The 23,570-nt window shown below is 49.7% G+C and overlaps 1 protein-coding gene across 1 annotated transcript in view; it reads left to right on the top strand.

Annotated features, from left to right (window-relative positions):
• The window catches only part of KLHL29 (kelch like family member 29), a 324,605-nt gene that overhangs the window by 74,389 nt on the left and 226,646 nt on the right, over positions 1 to 23,570 (top strand). The window contains exon 2 of the mRNA XM_055253343.2: positions 10,019 to 10,126. The gene's annotated coding sequence lies outside the window, so the exon portion shown is untranslated. The remainder of the gene's footprint in view (positions 1 to 10,018; positions 10,127 to 23,570) is intronic.

Below are 23,570 nucleotides of genomic sequence, written 5' to 3'. Positions count from 1 at the left end.
AAGCCGGGAGGTGGAGCTGGCAGTGAGCCGAGATCGCGCCACTGCGCTCCAGCCTGGGCGACAGAGCGAGACTCCAGCTCAAAAAAAAAAAAACACTTCTGTCGAAATCTTGTTTCAGGATCCACTTTAGGAGGAGCCCAAACAAAGACATTTGCCCCTCTGAATTTCTTCATGTTGATCTTTCAGGCGCCACCTTCCTCTAGGACCCCGCTTAAGCCGTGCTGTGAAGTCCTCCTAGTCCCTCTGGTCCAGAAACTCTCCTCCTCTGGCCATCTTCAGCCCCACTAGCTTAGTTAACTTAGCCTGCACCATCAGCAGCCTTGTCTGTCCCCTATTTCTGCATGTGGGTGTGTGATGGGGCAGGTGCCAACCCCGCCACCTTCCCGCTGACTTGTACTTGTGTCTCAGAGGTGACGGTGCTCACCTCAGTCCTCAGTCTGGAGTGCAGACAAGAGACATCAAGCAGGGTAAAGGATGGGTGGCCAGATAATGCCAAGAGTACACTCTTTAAGGGAAAAAATAATAATAATAGAGAAACGCCTCCTTCCAAAGACTAATGTGAGTGCTGATGGATTACTTGCACCATTTCCGTCCGCTGGGGTAATTGTGAGATGAGTGCATTGTGTTCCAAAGGAAAAATGTTCTGTAGATGTGGTAATCTTCGCCATGCAGGCTCGTGACAAAGAGAACCACATCAACTTCTAAATTTTCTCAATGGAGTGCAATGTGTGTAATGTGTAATAAAATATAAATAAGCCTTTAAGAAGCATCTATGTGTTTCTTTTTATCAACCTTTAGATGCGTTAAAGCCAAGTACAATTTTATATGAATTCTAGATGATATGTAGTATTTTTATTTGCTAGTTCATTGCTAAATGTTTCATATAAAACTGAAGAGGAAAAAAATACACAGTCCCACATATAAAAGAAGAAGCAGATGGCTAAATATGACCGTGGGAGAGAAGCAGTGAATGGTGTAGGTTCAGAAAGGAGGCTCTCCCCTACCGTGTATGGGCCTGAGATGGAGAGGAGGGAGATTTGTACGTGCAGTTACCTGTGTTCATTAGCTGTTTGTTTCCACTGTGTTAAAGTAGGCCATTAGTATTCATAAGAATCTACAGGTATCTTTGTTATGGTTTTTTTATCTTTTAAATGTACATATAAATGAGTATGTATTATTTATAGATGTATTTGGATTTAGAAACATCAAGCTTGAAAAACAACGCAGGAAGGAATATTTGATTTAATGCTCACCTGGGAGGGGAGAGGACCAGGACTTTCTGCAGGAAGGAAGACTGGGTTGGGATGTTATCTGACCTTTCTGGGGGACTTTCCTGGAAGCTCTTTAGTGACAGTTACATTGGAGAAAGATCTTGGGTGAAAGAAAGGACAGTGGCCAGAGAGTTAGGAAGCCCCAGATCTCATCCCAACTCTCCTGCTGACTGGCTGTGGGACCTGAGCTTGTCACTCACCCTCTCCCGTCACTCAGCCTCTCATGTCACTCACCCCCTCCTGTCACTCACCCTCTCCTGCCTTTGGTGACCCTGCCTGGATCTGGACATCAATTCGTGCCAGGCTGTGGCTCCATGATGGGTACCTCCATGCTGACTGCTGCTCAGCTGCTGGCCTCCTTTCCAGAAGAGCAGTCAGGGTGGTAAGCCATCCATGTGTTTCTTCAGATGGATCACAGAGCCACAGTGCGATCAAGCCACTTACCTACACACATTGGTAGAGACCAGGAAAACAGAATTAGCTTCTCATTCTATTTCCAGCTCCTAGGCTCTTTCCACATTGGCCAAGAAAAGCAGAGTACTTACAGAAATTCCTGGTTAATGGCATCTTTCTGCCTGTGTATGGAGAAACATGCCTGTCTGTAGTTTATTTTTAAATGAATAACTCATCATATTTGGGTAAAAAGTCCTGTAATCTCTAAAGCCTTTCTTTCACAATTTTTTTTTATTCTGAGAGTGTAGAAAACAGCCTCAGATCTATTCAAATAAAATAGCTTTTTTACTGAGTGAGGAAGCAATGCATTTTAAGACCCACTTGTGTGCTGGGGAAGGGGTTTTCGGCCACTGGCTCTGTAGGCTTGGGCTCAAAGGAAAGGCAGAATCATGAAATAGAAGCTGTAGCAACATCTGCCTGAAGGCCTGGATTTTGGTTTACCAATCGCTGGCTGCAGGCGGGATGGGAACAGAGGCTCTGTGAAGGCTGAAATTCAGGGAGAGAGCTGGAGGGAGCAGAGAGTGGTCACTGACCAGTGTGAAACCAACCCAGCACTCTTGCACATGTGATCAGCCCATTGGTTCCACCACCTTCTGAGGAAGATCCCTCTTCGTTCATTTGTGCCCTCCGTGCCCACTTCTTTGGCAGGGTGGTGGAGAGGAGGCTCCATCTAGTGTGACTCCCAGCCATCCCCATGGCACTATAGGTATTTTGTTCTTCAGTGAGCAGGCATGGTCATTATAATGGTTATTGCTGCCATGTGTATGTGCCATGGACTATGTTAAGTTTCTTTCTTATGGTAGAACATTCAACTCTCAGAACAACCATGGATGTTTAGTGGTATCATCCCCATTGTATAGATGAGGAGCTTGAGGCAGGGAGTGGGAGTGGAGGGTGGGCAGATGTGGTCATTGCCATCAAATGGCAGAGCTGAGATTTAGACCCAGCTCTCTCAGATTATAAATCTTCCATTCTCCTGACCATTACACAGGCTGAGCCAGCCTCTGAACTGGTGTCTCCGAGACTAGGATGGAAACCCAAAATGAAGCTCGGGTGGTGCTGTGCAGACCAGGAGTGAGGCTACAGGATTCAGACTTGGGAGAAGACCTCTGCATCTCTGTAAGGGGACCACCAAATCACGAAGTCTAATAGCCCACCTTGTTTTACCCTGTGAAGCCATTCTGTTCCCATCATTCCTCTTTAAAGCTATCAAGAGGCCATGCCCTAAAGGGGTGGAGCTTCAAGAGAAACCGCCCCTCTCCCCGCCCTGCATCAGCAGCTGTATCTGTGGACCAGACTGGCTCATTCCAGACCCTAGGAGTGAGCTAGTGTGCTGTCTGTTTCTCCTGTCCCCACGGCCTTCTCCAGCCCCCCCGACACCTATAGCTTTGGTCTGGCTAGAGGGCTCATGGTGTTTTCTGATGTGGCTGGCTACTTGAGTGCTTGGGGTGCAGGTCACAGGCTCCCCTGAAGAATGGGGCAAACAGTTCCAGGGCTGATCACCAGGGAAGAGGCAGACTTCAGACGAGAAACTGGAACAGGGAAGGCCGAAGGCAACAGGGAAGCTCTACTGTCTCTGGGCTCTGCTTGTGGCATCCAGACTTGAGGTGGCCTCTTTCCTGGGTGCGAGTTCCTGTGTGGTGGATGCTGAGGTGATGTCACCCCCTGGACTTGGGATGGGCCTCACCAGGCCCCTGGGGCCCTCCTGGAAAACCAGCCGGGAGCCAAGTTGTCTGGCTGTGTGCTGCTTTCTTCTCATTGCTCTCGCCTACTTCTTTGCCTGTTGTTTTGTTTTACTCCGTGAGACTCCAGTCAAGTCTTGTTTAAATGTTATAGCCTGGTCCCAGGAGTGTCAGGGAGAGTCGAGGAAAGCTGTGTCCACACTGGAGTCAGACTTTTAAAGGGGCAGTGCCCCTGAGGGCACCAAGGGAGTGGGAGTGGAGCCTCCATAGATGGGAGTAGGCGCTGTGAGTCTCTGACGCCCCACCCACACGGTGACCTGGAGGGTGTTGCAGAAAAGGCTACTGTGTGTTGCTCAACACCCGCACCCGCCGCAGTCCAACTTGGGAGAGCTGGCAGCTGGCCTGCCCATCAGGGAATCGGGGATGTGGGCACCTGCCCTGCCTCGTGGGGTTCATGTGGCATCTAATGAGGGAGAGAAGATGCAGGAGCACTCCACGCAGTCCGCAGCACCAGGCAGAGGCGAAGCGTTCTTATGAAAAGCTGAGATTTATGGGTCTGAAGGAGAAGCAACATCTGGGAAGGAATTATTGCAATTTACAGGGAGGATGGAGGCCTGTTTATAAGAGCAAAATCTGGAAGCAGCGTCTGATTTTTTTTTAAGCTGGTTTATATTCCAATCATGAACCTATGGTGTGAACATCTTCCAGATGTTCAAAGAAAAATTGTGGAAAATGAGTTGAACCGTGGAGGCAATTTCCTTTTTTGAACAGAGCTTTACTCTTTACTGAGCATCTACTACATGCCAGGTGGGTCCTCCCTGCCGACATCTTCAGTGCTGCTGTGGGTGAGTCAGGCTTTGGTAGGTCCAGTTGGCACCTTTGGCTTCTTTTTCTTCATCTTGTGGAAATGCAAGGTTCATCCCGGTTCTGCTTCCAGTGATGGGTGAATCTGTATTAACTGGTAGAGTGAGGGTAGGGGGATATGTGCCAGCATTGAGTGGCAGGGCTGAGTTGAGTGAGTTCGAGTTCATTTCATTTTGGGTGGGTCTGCTGTGTATCAAAAAAAAAAAAAAAAAAAAAAAAGATTTTAAGAGGATTTTGGTTTGCAACTTTTTTTCCTGAAACCTTTCATGCTGGGTTTATGGCGGAGTCATGTCATGGCATAACTTAGGATCCAGTCCAACTATGAACACCTCATTTTCTTTATCTTCCCATTCTCCTTGCCCCAAACCATCCAAGGGAACTAGGAGATGGGCCGTTTGGTGCTGTGCTGGCCCAACAGGAAGCCTCCCTGGGTGGCACGTGTGTCCTTATTGTGCTCGTCTCCAGTATTTTGCCTGGAAAGTTTCTCTACTCCAGAGAGTGCAGAAAGAAGTCTCCAGGGAGGAGTTTTCAGGAGGAGAAGGGTGACGGCAGGTGGAGGCCCAGGAACAAAAGCCTGGAATGGGAGGCACAAAATCCAGGCTTCCTGTTCAGGCTCCCTCTTTGACTTGCTGTGTGACTTTGGACAACCTTTTTTTTGCCATGAGCCTCTGTTCCCTCATCTGTAAAATGAGGATTACAAAAGTAATCAACTCATAAATTTGTTAGAACAGGTAAATGAGAAAATAAGAATGGGCTAGGCTTTGTAAACTTCAAGCCTTATGAAAACATTGTTACCTCTCAAATCGGTCAGCCTGGCTTCTGCAGACACTGTCTTTCTTTGAATACAAGCCTACAAAAAGCATGCCAGGAGATGCATCCCTACCAGCTGAAAATAAGTAATGGATCTCATCAGTGGCCAATTGTGGCTCCTTAATGGAATAGGCAATCTCTGCTTTGAGCTGGGTGGACTCTCATGACTTACTCCTTCTTTGCATCTTCACTCTCCCCTTTAAAAAGCAGTGCCTTCCGGACCCCGGCTCATGAACTGTCGTGAACCTGATGGATAAACCTTCTGAGAGTGTTTATTTTTGTGTTGGCAAGAAGCCTGCAGGCTTTGGTGAACCCACAGTTGATATTATTAATGGATGGATGGCCTGTTTTTCTCTCGTCTTAAAAGAAAAAGAATGTGAATGAGCGTTGCCCTTGCAGGACACATTGGGAGCCGGCATTCCTGCCCAGGGTCAGAGGTTTCATGGAGCCCCATACCTGGGCTGACAGGACGGTGGGCTCGGGAGCCAGTTTCCTCCCTACAGTTTACAGCCTCCGGTTCCTTTGCTTTTCTTTTCCAAGGAAGAAAGACTCTTTGTTGCCCAGTTTGCTGAGGGGTGCTGAACTTCTGGGTTCTGGACCCATAATTGGAGAGTGTGGTTACGACCCCAGCAGGGCTGCTTTCTGATGCTGTGTCAAACCGGAGGCTCCCTAATTGGTTTCTCCTCTCTTAAGGCAGTTTCTCTCCCCCAAAAACATGGTGTATTTTATAAAGAAGTAAAAAATCCTGGGGCCCTTGTTCATAATTCTCTTGACCATCAGTTTGGTGCATGTTAGGAACTATCTTTATAGACTTAGAGGTAAAATGGATCTCAAAATTTTTCTCTAGTTTCATTTTGAAGCTCTCCCAGCATTTAACCCAAATAGCCCATTCAAGGGTCTTGCTTTCATATTGGTCTTAATGCCTTGTCAAAGTCAATTAGCATCTCTTAAGCACTTTGGGAAGCTGAGCGTCCTAAGACCCCTTTCACAAGCAGTGACTGACTACCGACTGTATTTTTAAAAATAAATTAGAGTCCTCTGTCCTTCAGCTTTTACGATTTGTTTTCCTTAAGACTGTAAGCTGCCCTTTGATGAAATTAGTGGAAGGGAAAAGGTCAATTTGGCCAAAAGTGTCATAAATTAAGCCCTGAAGCAGTCTCTTTATCCACCTGGAGATAGAAAACCATACCTACCTCCCTGTGATTTCCTGGGTTCATTCCTGGGATTCATTTTCCCAGGCCATGATCTTTGGAAACATAAGATTTTACAATGTTAACTTGGGAACAAAATTATTACTAAAAATTGGTTTCTAGTAATTTATTTTTAAGTCACTTTTAAATACCATGTATCTCATTAGAGTGGGACGTGCTTAGGTGCATGGATGTAGCTTATAGGCCTTCCAGGAAGGACAATAATGAGTCAAGGATCGATTATACACCACCACGCGATGGGTGTTGTGGACCAGAGATTCCAAAAGGTACTGTCTGTTAAGCCCAGGGACTAACTGCAAGGCGTGGAGGTTGGGTGGGTGGGAAAAGAACAAGAAAGGAAAGACGTGACAAAATAAATAAAATCACTGAGACATAAACTGATGCCGAATGTGAACCGAGAACAGTTAGAAACCCTTTCAAGGGAAGAGTTTCTGGTTGGGGTGGGCAAAGATGTCAGGAAGCAGGTGTGCTTGCCCTGGACTTTGAGCAGGTGATGGCACTACTGAGATGGTGATGCTGAGACAGAGGAAGAGGAGGAGGATGTCACGGGTTCTCTAGTTTTAGCACTTTGGGAGGCCGAAGCAGGCGGACCACAAGGTCAGAAGATCAAGATCATCCTGACCAACATGATGAAACCCTGTCTGTACTAAAAATACAAAAATTAGCCGGGCAGGGCAGCACGTGCCTGTAGTCCTAGCTACTTGGGAGGCTGAGGCAGGAGAATTGCTTGAACCCGGGAGGTGGAGGCTGCAGTGAGCCGAGATTGCACCACTGCACTCCAGCCTGGGCAACAGAGTGAGACTCCATCTCAAAAAAAAAAAAACCCTTGGTGAATCTGACCATTATGTGTCTTGGGGTTGCTCTTCTCGAGTAGCATCTTTGTGGTATTCTCTGTATTTCCTCAATTTGAATGTTGGCCTGAAAAGAATGGGAAACAGAGGTTCCTAGGAGTTAAAGAACTTACCTGCTGTCACAAAACTGTCAGTGTTAGAATTCTAATTCAGATGTGTCTGATTCCAGGGTCTTGCTTTTAACCCTCTCTGAATATATCCATTGGGGTCTTGAAATAGACATATTTGAATGTGTAATTTGAAGAGAGTTAAGTAAAATGACTATCCACAAAGACGAATAGGCACAGTATAGAGAAACCATCATAGCACAGTGGCCCTGGGCTGATGATGGGATGAAGGGGATTACTGCCTTTGAGCGTAATGGTCAGGGGAAGGAGCTATTACAGGAATCCAGAGAGAGAGCCTTGTGGAGCTCCTTGTTCCCCAACTAGAGCCATGACCTGCAGGTGAGGGACACCCTGCTCATGAAGACACAGAGAGGGAGGGGAGCAGGGGAACCAACAGCCAACCCCAACCCTGTCCGCAGTCTCCTGCTAGTGCCTGCGTGGGCTGAACCTAACCAGAAGTCAGAGGGTCCAAAACATGAGGGATGCTCTCCGTACAGGTCAGGTGAGCCTCCCAGGGCTCGCCTAGGAGAGGTGGGGAAGAACAGGGTGGGGAAGGTGGAAGGCAGGCCGAGAGGGCCCAACACAAGACACCCAGTACAGTCTATAATAGCCAATGGGTCATTCACTTCCAGACCTTTTCATCAGCACATGAGGAAAAGTCCCAGAGAACTCAGCTGTGCCTGTGGTTTATTTTTGTTCAGAACTGTTTCGGTTGTCTCCCCTAGAGGTAGGGACCACAGAGATGGAAGGGCAAGGCCACTGTCATCAGGACAGGCATAGACAGCCTGTGCTTCCTTCCCACCAGTGTCCCCTAGGCTGCAGTCTAGCCTATTCCATATTCATTCGGCACAGCCTGGAAAGGAAGTGGATTAACCCGACATGAACTCTGAGGGTTTTGGCTCCAGAAATTGGGAGCCCCTTCTAAAGATGGTGGCTGGGATCTTTGGGCTCTCAAGTTAGTAGACTTCACAGTGACCTACAGGGCTCTACACAATCAGGATGCTCACTGCTCTGGCTTCACCTCTTACTAGAATCTCCCTCCGCCAGCCACAGTGGCTTCCTTGGTGATCCTGGAACATACCAGCCATATTCTCACTGGCTGTTCCCTCTGCCTGGAACACTTAGGGCCAGATGCCCACACGACCTACTTCTCATCTTGAAGTGTGTGCTCAAATGTCCTCCACTCACAAGACTGGCCCTGCCCACCCTACTTAAACTGCACCACAGGCCCCCCCACAACATGCACCCTACCCTGCTCCATTTCTTCTCTAATAAGTTGCATATACTACCTTCCAAAATGTGGTACAATTTTCACTACTATTTAAGTGTATTGTATATTCTATGTTTCCACCCTCTAGAATATGAGCTCCCTGAGGGCAGAAATATTTTTCTCTTTTGTTCACTCATGTATCTCCAGTGCCTTGAACACACTGCCTGACACATAGAGGGAATCAATATTTATTAAATGAATGAATGAATGAATGAGATTCTCAAGCACCTAAAAATGGTTTGACCCCTATCTCCTAGACCTCTCTCTTCACCAGCACTTATCTGCCAAAGATCTTTCCCAGAATGACATCGATCACCAGTATTGCCAATACCTTGTGGTCAAAGTGATCAATTTCTCCTTGTGCTTCACATAGGCTTGGTAGAGGAAATGTACTCGCCACTTTGGTTCTGTGTCAAAATTAAATGGCGACCCTGGCTTATTTTGCTTCCCCGCAGAGGTTATTTCTTAGTCGTAAAGAGAACATTCTATCCTTGAGAAAAATAATATTTTTGCCACCTTCAGCTTGAAAATGGCTGTTTGATATGGCTCACATGCGTCTCTATCAGCGGCCGCAGGAAAAGCTTAGGTTGAGAGGATCTGAGAAAGACTCGTCGCGTTGTCAGAGGGAAGCTGGCCATAAGGCAGAATGAGTTTACAATAACTTATTTACCTGTCCAAATCCTTCATATCACATTAAAGCTTTCCCCTGCTACCCGGGACTCTGGAGTGCTAAGAGGAAAAAGGAAAATCAATTGATAATGATATATTTGGTTTAAAAAAATATTGATTCCCAGGTAATGACAGTCGTGCATTTTGCAGTGGGGGATGCCATTTCCCATCGTGAAGATGGCTTTCTCATAGATTACATTTAAAAGAAGGAACCAGGAGTAGCTCTGCCTCCCCATAATAGCCTCTTTCTCCTAGGTATTAAATCTATAATTTAAAAAAAAAAAATTCTCCCCAGGGAACCTATTCTTTGCCTCCTCAAGGTCTTCTTGCCCATTGTGTGAAAAAAGTAATGATTTGTTTTTGTAATTCTAGAGTTTGTGTCCTTTTCAGTATTAGATTAAAGACTTAAATTTTTTCTTTTTCCCCATTGCTGGAGTTTCTTAGTTTGGATTAGATGGAAGACAATACCATTGTTCTCTCTCTTATTCAGTGTCAGTGGCTCAATGGTGGGGATTAGGGCTGTGTGTATTCGGAGGATGGGCGGGGGATGCCTCATGTCTGCCACTCGGAGTACTCTGCCACGCACTTCGCCCCATTTTGCATGTGCTGGCAGAGTTTGTGCACAGCCCGTGTGAGATAATCCACAGTATGCAACTCAGCATCAGGGATATCTGAGGCGGAGACTAGCATCCAGTTAATGTGGGGACCACCCGGGATGCTGTAATTCAAAAGACATCTTTTTGCAAAAAAAAAAAAAAAAAAAAAACGGAAAAGAAAAAAATTAGACCTTTTCCCCACCCCTACCCTACTGTTTTTCTCTCTCTTTCTAGACTCTCTGGCTTCCTGGTGATGCTCACGCTTTGCTAAGTGTTGGCGGCCATCAAGGTTTTCACATCCTGGGGACGAATACTGAGCTTGCCAGAGACGGGCGGCGCAAGGTAGGTGTCTGCTTAGCTCACCTGGAAATAAGAAAGGCATCAGACCTGAGCATAGCCAGCTCTCTCCTCTCACGCTAAATGTGTGGGGGAAGGGAAGAAAGTACAGTAGGTCCCCTCGCCCTCTTCCTTAGTGCAATTTTTACCAAGGTGCTTGTGATCAACTGGTACTGGGGCTTAGCTAAGCCATTTTAGCCTCAATCCTCCTAGAATCAACCAAAGAGAATATCTATGACTCTTTTTGTTGTTGTCCAGCCCAGGCTGGAGCACAGTGGCGCAATCTCAGCTCACTGCAACCTCTGCCTCTGGGTTCAAACGATCCTTCCACCTCAGCCTCCCAAGTAGCTGGGACTACAGGCATGTGCTATCACGACTGGCTATCACGTGTGCTATCACAACATGGTTTCACCATGTTGGCCAGGCTGGTCTCCAACTCCTGACCTCAAGTGATCCACCCACCTCGGCCTCCCAAAGTGCTAGGATTGCCGGCGTGAGCTACCGTGCCCCATCAGAGAATCTCTGTGATACTTCCTTGCTTACCTGGGTCTTGGCTTTCCCCAGGAGGTTAGATCTAGGGATGGCCAGCAGCTAGATGACCTTTAATCTCCTTAAAAACTGTAATTAAGTTTTATAATTAAGTTTTGGTATTAAAATGTATTATTAAATATCATGAAAATATTGTTTATTCATTATATAGGAATTTTAAAGGATAGTAGCTAAAAGTATATAAATGACTTATAATCCTGTTCCCCAGAGATAACCATTTTAGTGTTTCTTTCCAGGCTTTTTCTTACGCACATACGTAAACAATGCACACAGGCACACACATGCACACAGGATCTGACTGTGGGTACTGTTTGGGGGGCATGTTATTTAGATTCCATAATGTGTCAAGCCATTTCGTATGTCAGTAAATAGAAATCTATGTCACCATTTTTACAGACTGTCTACTCTGTGGATGTAATAGCATACATGATTCACTTAATGCCCTAATGATGGACATTTAGCATATTTTAAATATTTCACTATTACAAATAACAGCACAACAAACATTGTTGCATATGTATCCGCATAGTCATTTGATTACTTCCTTGGCTTAAATTTTTAGAGTCCTGGCCTAAACTTTTGACTCCAGGTTCTCCAAGCAGGATCAGGCAGCCAGAAATGCGGGGGAACCTGGCCTGCCTTGGGAGGGCACAATCTTGTGAACAGAATCCGCGATCTGGGATCTGCTTTAGCTCCCACCAGGCAGACCAGGAATGTGCCTGCAGAGGCAAGGAGGCCTGGAGCTGGAGTTGACAGTGTTCGCCACATTTCATGCTACTGAAGGGACAGGAGTTGGGCCTGGAATGAAGCAGGCTGGAGGGCAGAGGAGTGGGCTCTCGGATCCAGGACAGTGGAGGCCCAGCTGGCCCAGCTTCGTATGTCCTTGTGGGACTTGAGCCTTTAGAAGTACAGGCTGCGTCTGCATAACACACAGGGCCTAGTGCTGGGTGAGCACAGGCCATAGCAGCCCTGGGACTGCTGTATTCTCAGCAGCCCACCCTCGTGCCCTCTGACCGGTGGCCTCCTGGCCTGTGCCTAGGACCAAATTCCAGCTTCCCTCTGCAGCAGGGGCAGAGCATCAGACCAGCAAGGCTCCTGCCACATCCGGATTCTCTGCTGGTCAGAGAGCTTTCTCTTTGGACTCAGAGACAGTGAAGTTGGGGATGGCTGTCCCCTGCCAGAACCCTTGCACAGAGAGGAGAAAATATGGCTTTGGAATCTCAGGCTAGGCGTAGCCTTGGTTGTCAGCAGGAAGTGGGAGAATGCTCTGGGCTGTGCCAGGATCAGCCACTGAAGTGGAAGCTTCCCCACCCCATGACCCCACGGTGCATCCAGCCTGCAGCTGGCATCCTTCTAGCAGCCCAGTGGGGGCAGCCAGAGGAGTGGTGGGTTCCTGACCTAGGGAGCTGGTGGGCTGTTGGCACATGCCCGTGGCACCACTGGTGGGCGACAGCTGTCCTTGCTAGCGATATCCCCAGCACTGGGGAATCCTTTGCCTCCAGGCCTCCTGTTGGGTCAGAGAAGGGGAGTTGGAAAACAAGACAGCGAAGCGTCAGTTTGGCAGCCATGGCATCCCCGCTCCTACACGGGGCAAAGGAAAGATTGAGGACATATTCTTCGCAGAAGCCAGCTCTCCTTGGATGCACCTGTGAGTTTGGCGAGAGGGAAGGGAACAGAGACACCCCAGGGCAGTGGGTTTTGGTTTCTTAAATGTTGACCCTTAGTTTGTCTAATCTTCCCTGCTGCTGATGCAGGGTGGCACCTGCCTCTTGTTCTCTTGTTCATCCTGAACTCTGGCAATCGTGTACTTTAGGATGGGGAGGGACCTTGAGGGCAGTTTCACCAGGCATAGCTGGTAAGATGCACCCTATGTGGGCCTCTATCTCTGTGCCCCCAGACCAGGATCCCCATTGTGAACTTAAGTCTGTCTTCCCTAGCACTTGGCCAGTTCCTGGAGGATGGGAATCATACCTGATCTGTCTCTGTGTTCCGCCCCCTCTGCCACTCATACCAGTACCTGATGAGCTCTCAGTACACAAGTCACTGCGTGCAGCCGGGACTGTGCCTGGGAGTGCCCGCAACATGCGGCCTGGTGCTGGCTGTGCCCTCCCCTCACATGCAGGGGTCCCGTTGATTTCCAAGATGATAGGAAGGTTCCGAGGCCCCTAGATGGTTCTGTGACCCCTGGGGATCAGTGGAAGCAGCTATCAGTTTCCTGTGGAAACTGGGCCAGTTCACAGGGCCCTGTGTAACCTGCTACAAAACAGGCCAGTTCAAGAGCCAAGTTTGGAGGGCTGCGCACTGCTTTTCTCTGGTTTGGTGGAAATCACCCAAATAAGTAAGAAGGCCATACTGGAACCAGCTAGGAGTGAAATCTGATACCTGCACTGCAGGAAAGAGGGGTGGGGGGAGTTGAGCTGAGGACTCAGTTTGCGCATAGCCCAACTCTGAGCCAAGAATGGCATTAGCAGACACCTCGGGCTCTGGAGGTGGTGAAGGGCAGTGCTGATCGTCACTGGTGCTGGAGCCACCCTGGGCAGCATCCCCTGCCTCCATCATTGAGACCGTCTCAGTACTGTCTGTCCAGGCTGTTTGTCCCACTGCCCTCAGCAAACGAAATGCCCTAGATGCCGCCTGCGTCTTCGGAGGAGGTTGCAAATGTCTTCGGAGCTAACGGCAGTTAGAGAACACCGTGTGCCGTGTCCTGGGCTTCCACACCCCCCACCTTCACTTCCCCCAGTCCATCCCGCAGGCGTCCTCTCTGACCACACTCCCCTGACCTCTGCCTGCCTTCCCTCCCTCGTGCCATGGACAGCCTTGCTTCCTGAGCTGTCCCCTTGTCCACTCCCCTCTTGGCCTCCGTGGTGTCCACCTCAAGGAGGGACCTGCAGGCAGACATCTCAGTGCTTCTCTGGCTGACACATACACTCTGCTGCCCCCTTGTCTTCTGACTGTATCTGCTTTTCCTGGCCCACTCTGGGGACCTCTGCAGCCCCTTCTTCAAATAGGTACGTGGGTGCTCACACCCCTGAAAAGGCCATGTGACCACACCCACTAGCTGGGGCCCCAGATCCCTCAACAGAACCTTAGCCGAGCCCTCAGCCCTACACAGGCATCATTTGGGATTCTGGTCCGTTCCCTGCTTGGTGCCCTGCAGCTGCTCCGCACCTTTCCATCAACAGGGTTGCAGACCCCCAGCCTGCGCTGTCCACCTCGGTGTCAGCAAGTGGCCTCTCCTCCTGCTTCCTGTCCGTCTTGCCCATGTGAGTTGCCGTCCTCCAGCTCCACTGCCTCCTCCTGCCAGGAAGGGAAGCTGTTGGTGCCACAAGGCTTTCCTCAGCTCCCTGTATCCCCAGCCCTCCCTCCACTCCCTCTGCTTCAGCTGTTCCCAGGCTTGACTCCCAGATGGCACCTCTGTCCTAAGGTCTGGACCATTTCTCCAGTGGCTCATGCGTAGCAGATCCCTGCTGTTTGATTGACATATCAGACTCCACCTGTCCAAAACAAAGCTGCTTCCTTGCTCTCCAAGGAAGCCTTGTACTCAGACTGTCTCAGCCCTCCTCCCTCCCTTAGCCGTGCATCTCCTCCTTTGCCTTAGGCTGCTCACCTTCCTTCTTGGACCCTGAGCTCACTGAGGACAGGGACCATCCTCTTTTCTCTGCAAGCCCGGCACAGGGCCCTGTTCATGCATATCTCTTGGGATTAGATTATTTTACTCAGTTCAGAGATTACAGAACCACCAACAGTGTGTCCTCATAGGCAGCGTGGTGCCAGGGAACCTGGGATTGGAGGCAAGCTCTGGATTCTAGTCCCAAATCTACACTAACTCTGGGAAAGCCCTATAAAACCTTCTGAGCCTCAGTCTTCTCAGCTGTAAAATGAGAATAACCCCGGCCTTCCCAACTCTCAGGACCTTGAAAAGTGACAAGGGAGGAACGGTGCCACCAGGGCCAGCAGTTCTCAGCCCTTGGTGCACATTGGAATCGCCCGGAGAGCTTTAAGAATTACAGATGGCCCGGGCACGGTGGCTCACGCCTGTAATCCCAGCACTTTGGGAGGCCAAGGCGGGTGGATCACTTGAGGCCAGGAGTTCAAGACCAGCCTGGCCAACATGGTGAAACCCCATCTCTACTATAAATACAAAAATTAGCCGGGCATGGTGGCACATGCCTGTAGTCCCAGGTACTCGGGAGGCTGAGGCAGGAGAATCGCTTGAAACTGGGAGGCGGAGGTTGCAGTGAGCTGAGATCGCTCCACTGCACCACTTCAGCCTAGGTGACAGAGGAAGATTCTGTCTCAAAAAAAAAAAAAAAAAAACTACAGATGCCTGGGTCCTTCCCCCAGATATTCTAATTGCCCTCATGAGGATATCAGTATATTTTAAAACTTTAACCACTACTTTCAACTCATAGGTGTTATTACCAAGTTCCTGAATTCTGTGGCTTGAGGAACTGAGATGGGAGTTATAAAGATTTGGCAAAACAATATTTCTGGATGATGTGTAATTTGTCTCGTCTTTCATATCCTTTAAAATCTACCCCCTGGATCAAGCCATGCAAAAGCTGCGTACCTTGGCTATGTTGTACTGTGTTCATCTTACCCCACCCAGAATGCTTTTACATGAACTCTCTGGGCTGTTAGAATATCTGCTGCCCTCCAGGTCACAACAATGCACCCTCATTTAGGATTCTGTGGCAGTTGATGTTTATCCTGTCGCTTGTGACTCCTTTGCTAGGACCCTTGGGAGAGGTGTCTCTGATTTCACCACAGACATATTCTTCTCCCGAGCCACCGTCACGCGATCTCCTGGACCCACAAATCACATTGTAACAGATTTGCCTTTTCCAAGCTCTCGAAACAGTAACTCTCAACTCTGGCTGCATATGACAGCACCCAGGGAGATTTTTTAAATTCTCATACCCAGGCTACATACCAGATCCGTGAGATCACAGTCAGTCTCTGGGAGGTGGATCCAGGCATCTGGATTTTTGTAAAGCTCCCCAGGTGGTTCTGATGGGTGGCCAAGGTCAGAAGCACCGCCAAGCCTGGAGGCAGATTTGTGGCCCACCTGTAGCCTGTGTATGGCACTTTCTAAATATGGTTTCATGTAGGCAACATTCCCTCCTCCGTTTCCTGCTTCTACACTTGTGATTCTCTCTCCTACTTTTGATTTATGGTGTCTTAATGTATCCTTTTAAGTCCCCTGCAATCCTTTCTGGAACTTAGCAAAGTGAAAACAAATAGAGTAGAAAGGTTCCTGCTTTTCTCTGGCTGAGACCTAGGCACAGCTCCCACCCCAGTCAGGCCTCCCTGGAAAGAGGGTAGGAGCCTCCTGTTTCGCCATCCACAGTAGCTGGTCAGCAGCCTCGTTCTGTAACCCCACAATGGGGAATTGTAGCTAGTTCTGCCAAGAGCCCTCCAAGATCCCGTAGAAGAGGCTGGTTTGGGCTGAGAGCGGTGGCTTACGCCTGTAATCCCAGCATTTTGGGAGGCCGAGGCAGGCAGATCATCTGAGGTCAGGAGTTCGAGACCAGCCTGACCGACATGGCAAAACCCTGTCTCTACTAGAAAATACAAAAATCAGCCAGGCGTAGTGGCACATTCCTGTAATCCCAGCTGTTCCGGAGGCTGAGGCAGGAGAATTGCTTGAACCCGGGAGGCAGAGGTTGCAGTGAGCTGAGATCACACCACTGCACTGCAACCTGGGTGACAGGTTAAAAAAAAAAAAAAAAAGAAGAGGCTGGTTTGGTTCACAGCATCTGAGTGCGGAGAGTGGGCTGGGGGGAGATCAGAGATGGCTAACGATGGCCACCAAAGCACCACCCAGTTCAGGATTGTGGAAGGCCATGCCCCCCTTTTCCGTCTTCCTTGTCCGCTCCATTCAGTCCCACGCTAAACAGTGGGCGGAGATTGTCGGCAAAAGGCTGGAGATGCCCAGGGATGGACTCTTTCCCCAGTCCTGGGAGCCAGGGAGCTGAGGATAGCATGCACGTGGGCAGTTTCTCTTAGTGAATGGCGGGTGAGATGGAGGGGTGCACAGCCGTCCAGTCTAGCTGCAGAACTTTGTTTGGCACCTGGGCTAGAAATAGCTTCTCCACAAACCTCAGAGTTTATTTTTACGGCAAAATTTGATTTTCTAAGCAGCCTGTCTCCTTGCTTACCTCGCACCTGTTCCGGTGGCTGCGGCTGCCGGGAGCAGTGGTGAGTTTGTGTCCTCCGTGAGGGCACCTGGCCAAGCAGACACAGGTGCTGACCCCCAGCCTGTGCTCTGGGAGTGTTGCTGTGCCCTTGAGAGTTCGGAGGGAGGAGTGCCTCTTTCTAACTTGCACAAAAACACCCATCAGGGGAGAGCAACGTGTGTGCATCCTGCTCAGGGAAAGCACTGTGTGTGCATACACTGAGTGACCATGCTCTGAAATTGATGGACTTCTGTCCTGTAGGAATGATCTCATGTACTCATACTCAGAGGCCACTCAGAAAGACTTTTAAGCTTTTGTCTTCTAATCATAAATTTCTCCTCTCTCCCTCCAACTCCACCCGTCTCTCTCTCTTACAACGGGACAAATAGTGCCAGGAGTACTGGAGACTATAGGATGAATACCCAGTACATGGTGAAACAAAAGAGTGTTGCAACACTCACTCATTCATTCATTCATTCATTCATTCATCACTTACTGGTAGTCACATTATACATTGTCCTAGGTCTGGGATCCAGAGAGGTCAGACGAAAGCCCTGCCTGCAAGGAGCTCTCAGTCCAGTGGGGCAGCAAGTACATACAAATTCTTACATGATGAATGCAATCAATTCTTATGTGGCAAATATATGATAAATGCAGCAAGAAGAATGTATACCAAGTGCTATGGAAGAGCAACTCATTTACTCAACTTAGCGAGCATCTACTATAATGCTAGGCATTGCTGTAGGCACTGGGGGTATCACAGTGACCATATGGGACAAAAACCCCTGACCCAGAGCACACACTTGAGGGGGTGAGAATACTCAGCAACTGGCTTAGTTTGATCAAAACCACAGGCTTCAAAGAAGAGGTGACTTAAAGCTGGAAATCGAAATCTATGCATTTATATGTGTGTGTGCAGGGAACACTAGGCAATGGGAACAGCTTGTGTAAAAGCCTGAAGATATAAAAAGACCAAAGATACCAGAGCAAAAATGCTAAGGGAAACCTAAGAATTGGGAGACACAGCCTTGAATGCCATGCTAACCCTCCCAAGGTCACTCTCTCATATAATGGGGATGTAGCTGAAAGCTCACAGGGCATTGGCCAGAGCCGCCCTCACAGCTAGGTTCCACGTGGACTCCCCGACCCCAAAACAGAGACTCCTTGGCAACTGCCACTCCAACTCCAATTTGTTGGAACCTCTAAGGCTAAAGATAGATGATTTATGTTACCTCCTCCTGTGACCTAGTGCTTTTAGGTTGCAAAGTGTTTTCACAGCTTCCTCTCCTGGATCATGAGAGGGACTCTAGGAGATAGACAAAAAGGGGTTCTTGTTGCCATTTATTCTACCAAGGAGCAAACCAAAGCCCAGAGAGGTCTAGTATCTTGCTCAAGGTCACACAGCCCATCAAGGCAGAGCAGAAACAAGAGACCCTGGCTCCTGGTTCCTAACACAACCCAGGGGCCCTTTCTTGTTCCCATGTCAGCTGCCACTCCTTATTTTGAAGCCTAAAAAGCTCTGAGCAAGTATCAATCACATGCCTGCCTGCCTCCCACGACCATTAGTGCAGCACATACGACGTGTCAAGCCAGGCATGGACCATCTGCTGGGCTGCAATGTGGTCCCAACCCCCACTCAGGAAGAGAACTGAAGGAGTCACGTATGGGCTGCCCTTCTTCCCACCCACCATGACCCAAGAGGCCTAAAGACCATGAGTCAACCAGACCCAGGCTGTCACCCTCCTGAGCCAAGTGGAACAGGACACAGAATGACCGTCGCAGGCTGGAGACCCCTCCACTTGCTCCTAGACCACCTGGAGGTCATTCATGACAGCCACCAATACCTATTTTCACCCTTTCTTGTAAGCAGGCTGGATGTGAAGAGAATGGGGAGATTTCAGCCTCACGCACAGAGCCGGAGCTCACCTGTGGAAGACAGACGTAGCCTAGCAGTCCTCACGGGCCACCCTTGATGTGTAGCAACTCATTTAGATAAAAGCATCTGGCTGGTAAGGTAGCAGCAACAGCAAAAAATCATTAGAAGCACATTTCTGCTTTTACAAAGTAACCTAGTAACAGCACAGGAGGCAACAATTAACCCCGTATTCCCTTCTCTAGGTACACAGGCAGGTGCTGAAAGTGGAAAACGGAAGTCAGAACACAGAGACGTTCTGTCCAGGCCCTTCCAGGATCGGCACTCTGGGATGTGGGATGGCCCTGCCAGCCAGAGAGCCACGCCCCTGCCATTAGCACAGGGAGGAGGTGTCCTCCCTCTCCATCTCAGAGTAAACAGTGTGATTATTTATTTAGCACCAGTTCAAGGCTTTCTGAAATGCATTCGCGGTGTTCTGCCATCTTGCGCAGGTCCTCCCTGAACTACAACTGCTGCCTCTACGGATCAGATAAAGGAAATCTGGCCTGCAGCAGTCTCTGCTGGGCTCTTGCTCCCATCTCTGCAGACTTCTGTACTCCCTGACCTACCTGAGTGTTCATATCCCACCTTGGGGTACTTGGTCCTGCTGAGCGAGTCTCCCAGAAGCGCCTCTCCCATCCCTGCCTATCTCCTGGCAAAGAGCTCCAGGGCCGCCCCCAAGGGAATTCTCTCTCCTCTGATGCCATTATACAGTTTCTCTCCCTGGCACCCTTGTAGTACTTGCTGCTTCCTGGTTCCAGTGTGGTCCTGTCACCGCCCAGTATGCTCAAGGCTCATTCCCACCCCCAGTACTGAGGGCAGCCTGCAGAGCCAAACACCCTACACATGCTGAAAAGGAATTGATGAATGGAAAAAGTCAGTTCCCACGGCCTCTGGCTGTGCTGCTGGCCCCTCAGCCCCACGTCCTCAGATCACAGAACCCTCTCGGGAGACTACCGGGAGTTCCTTGATGGCAGGGACTGCCTCAGTCAGTGTGTCTCAGTCACAAAGCCTGGCACAAAGAAGACTCTGAAATGTTTCTGAGATAAATGAATGATCTAAAGTGGCTCGTTTAACCTATCTAAATTGTGTGTGGAAGGAGCCAGCCACACCCGTCAAGGCAGCTAGCAGCTGCCCATGTTAGGGCAGAGGGTGACGCACTGACCCTGCCCTCCCAAGGCCACCGCCCCTGGGGACATGGTGCACCCAGCCAGAGCTCTCCTTGCCACTGTTCCAAGCATAGTCCGTGGCCCAGGAGGAAGCTAGGCCTCCCAGATCTTGCTAGAACCCAAGCTCTCAGTATGCTCATCATTGCATTCAAGCCATGTTTAGAAAGGTATGTTCCATATTCAGAGGGTCCTCACGGCCTTTGTTCATTCATTCAGGCAACAGCAAGCAGCAGAAAGTAATGGTCACAAGCACAGCTGCTAGACTGCCTTGGTCCTAATCCTAGCCCTGTCCCTTTCCAGCTGTGCAACCTCTGGGCACAGTCCTTAACCTCCCTGTGCCTCAGTTTCTTCATGTGCAAAATACAGATTTTCATAAAATTATCTGGTGGTTGTAAGGACTAAATGAGTTAACATAATAAAGTGCCTAGAATAGTGCGTAAGACATGTACAAGGCTTTGCTCTTATTCTAAAAGACTAGGACCCTGGCTGAGACATGGACTTAATTCACACCTTCTTTGAGACCAAATGCACCTTCAAGGAAGGTGTTGGTGTGCCCACCTCCCACCCTCACCTGTCAGTCATCCTGCAGCCTTCACTTGCTGAATGCATCCAGTCGCAGGGGATGTCTGTCTGCTCCCAGAGAGGTGGCCCTCCTCGACCCACAAGATCCCAGACAGCCACTGGGCTGCATCCTATTCCAGTTCTCCATAGGCCACAGCAGAGGGTCCTGGGGCCCCTCCCACTTACTTCTGGTAGGGAATCTCCAAGCACCTATCACAGCCCCATTTCATTTAGCCCCTCACTCCATGAAGAGGATCTGACCTCCTGCTTAGCACAGAGTGTCCAGCAGCCCAAACCTGGACAGTGATGAATGGGCCATCAGAGACGCTGGGGCTTATCCCTCCCACGATTGCCACTGACAGGCTTTGAGACCCAAAAGCATGTCCATGCCCCTCTTTGGATCTTGTTGTTTTTATCTGCATCATGAGGGGACTGGATTTATGATTGACCCCCAAGGACCAGTCAGGCTGTGTCCCTAGAAGTGATGCTCTGGATGGGGCCATGTGGGGGCTTCTGGGACTCCACCACAACTAGCACTGTGGCCTCAGATGTTATGTCAGCATGTCCTTGGGGCATCTGTCATTAACAGTTATGAAGTCATTATCTGGTAAATAATTCATAACCCGAGAGATGGGATAAGCTGCCAATAAACAATAATCCATTTAGAATGAGGCTTGATGAGGGCGAGCATAGCTGCGGAAGTGCAGCCACCTCCTGGAGGGCAGCTCCCTGCTCACCTCTGGTGTCAACAGGGCCCATCCTTAGGGCCCTGCTCAGGCTACACCTCCTCCCCGAAGCCCTCCCTCACCACTCCTGACCAAAGGCATCACCCCTCCCCTGAGCTCAGGCATGACTGAGTCTGTGAACCCAGTGAGTGCTGGCCAAGTGCCCAAGGCTGTGCTAAGCAACTTGGATGCACTTTCTCCTGGAATCCTCCCAGCGGCCTTAGGGCTGTAGCTACTGTTGTTATCTCCTGTACCGAGAAGTAAACTGAGGTTTAGAGACTAAATAACTTACCCAAGGTCGCTGAACTAGAAAACCCAGGTCTGGAGTTCACATCTGTGTGATGTGAGAGCTCTCACTCTTAGCCAGGGTGTCCCACTCCCTCGTGCGAGCAGCTGTACCTCTTGTCATTTGTCCAGGCTTTATTTCTGTGTGACCTTTGTCTCTCCAGCAAGACTGTGAACCCTGGATGTGTCCCAGGAGGTGCTTCCCGGAGGCCATAGGGCAGAGCATCTCCTTGCTGGCTGGCTGCTTAATGTTGTAGTGAGGCTTCTAGTGGTGTTTGGAGGCCAAACCAAGGACGCTGGAGAGAGGGGCAGGAGGGGACATCTTCTGCACATGCTACCTGAATTTCCATCTTCTAACAGGCCTATTGCATTTTTCCTGCCCAAGGGACGCTTTGCAGCCTCTGACTATACCCCCTGGAAGTACTCCGTCCTGGGGAAGAAGTTCTTTGCTCAGATGCCGGGAACCCTGGCTGCGTGGGTTGGTCATTAGGACTGGGTTAGCTCTGCCAAGAGCTCCTCCTCTCCTGCCATGCCATCACCTGCCAGCAAGGCCAGCAGCCCACCCTGCATCATCTGCAGGACCTGCCCCCAGTGCCCCAGGCTAGAAGGGGTCCTCAGGGGTGTCCCACTCCCCGTGCTAAAAGGCTCCATTCTTTTTTCTCCTGGGTAGGGGCACTGCAGACATTGTTGGCCCCTGTATTATAACCAGCCTTTCAAGGCCCATAGTCATGAAAGTCCCTGTTTTTTCTTCTCAGGGAAACAGAACTGCCCTGAGTTGCAAGTGTCAAGGAACAGGGTGGAGTTTCTAGATGCTGAGCCCGTAATTGTCACACATCTGGAATGTTGCACAAACCTCTGCAGCCGGGCCATGTGGTAGGAGGAACCACAGTGGCTGGGTGCATGCTCATTCCTCAATAACCACAGTAACCAGCCTGAGGGGAGGCCCCTTCTAGCCTTTTAACCTCCTGCGGCCAGCGACGTGGTCAGGACTGGCACATGCGTGGCAAGACAATGGGCCACTTGCTGCTTTCTAGAACAGCTTCAAACAGCTGGAATCTTCCCATCTCCTTTGAACAGAATTGCCTCACGGGAGGCGCTGGCCCCATCTTATTTGTCAGGCAGGCTTCGCAATGACACACCTCCTGCCCCTGGCCTGAGCTCCTTGCTTTCAGGATTGGGGAAAGATTCCACCCCCGGGCGCCCCTGGCCTTTTGTTGACAATCTCCACCTGCTATTCAGCGTGGAGCTGAGGAATAGACATGGAAGGCAGGGGGGGGGCCCAGCTACTGCCAGCCTGGACTGGATGATGCTCTGGCAGCCGTCTCTGGGCGTCCCCCGTCTCCCACTCAGTCTCGTCTCAGCACTCAGATGCTGGGAACCAGACCAGCCTCTTCTATGGGGCCTTGGAGGGCTCTTGGCAGAACTGGTTACAATTCCCCATTGCGGGATTACAGAATGAGACCATGACCCAGCTCCTGTGTCTGGGGAAGGGGAGGCCTGATAGGTGGGAGCTGTGCCCAGGTCCCAGCCAGAGAAAAGCAGGAAGGTTTTCTATTTTCTCTATTCTACTTGTTTTCACCTCATTGAGTTCCACAAAGAATGGTAGGGGACTTAAAAGGACAGATTAAGACATCATAAATCAAAAGGAGGAGACAGAATCACAAGTGTAGGAGCAGGAAGTGTCGCCTACACAAAACCATATCTAGAAAGTCCCACAGATGGGCCACAAGTGGGCCACACATTTTCCTCCAGCCTTGGCAGTGCCTCTGACCTTGGCTGTTCATTGGAATTGCCTGGGCATTCTGGTGACTAATGCAAAGCCATCTACCTCTTGCTTACCCCCAAAGAAGAAAGGACCACATCCCAAATCTGTATTAAGGGTCTTGCTTTTATTCTCGGACTTGGCCAGTCCCAGGGAGGTTGGGATGCTCTCGCTTCTGGGGTGGCTACTACAGCCCATCAGGACAGGACTTTGCATGCCTTGGTTGTGGACAGATTGACAGAAAATAAAAGTATTATTTAGAGAAGGGAGGGGTAGTTTCCAACCCCGGCAATAAAGGAATGAGAGAA

This window comes from Symphalangus syndactylus, chromosome 18, assembly GCF_028878055.3.
Source record: "Symphalangus syndactylus isolate Jambi chromosome 18, NHGRI_mSymSyn1-v2.1_pri, whole genome shotgun sequence".
Taxonomy (NCBI): domain Eukaryota; kingdom Metazoa; phylum Chordata; class Mammalia; order Primates; family Hylobatidae; genus Symphalangus; species Symphalangus syndactylus.
The sequence above is the reverse complement of the archived record's forward strand: the minus strand, read 5'-3'. Positions and strand labels throughout refer to the sequence as shown.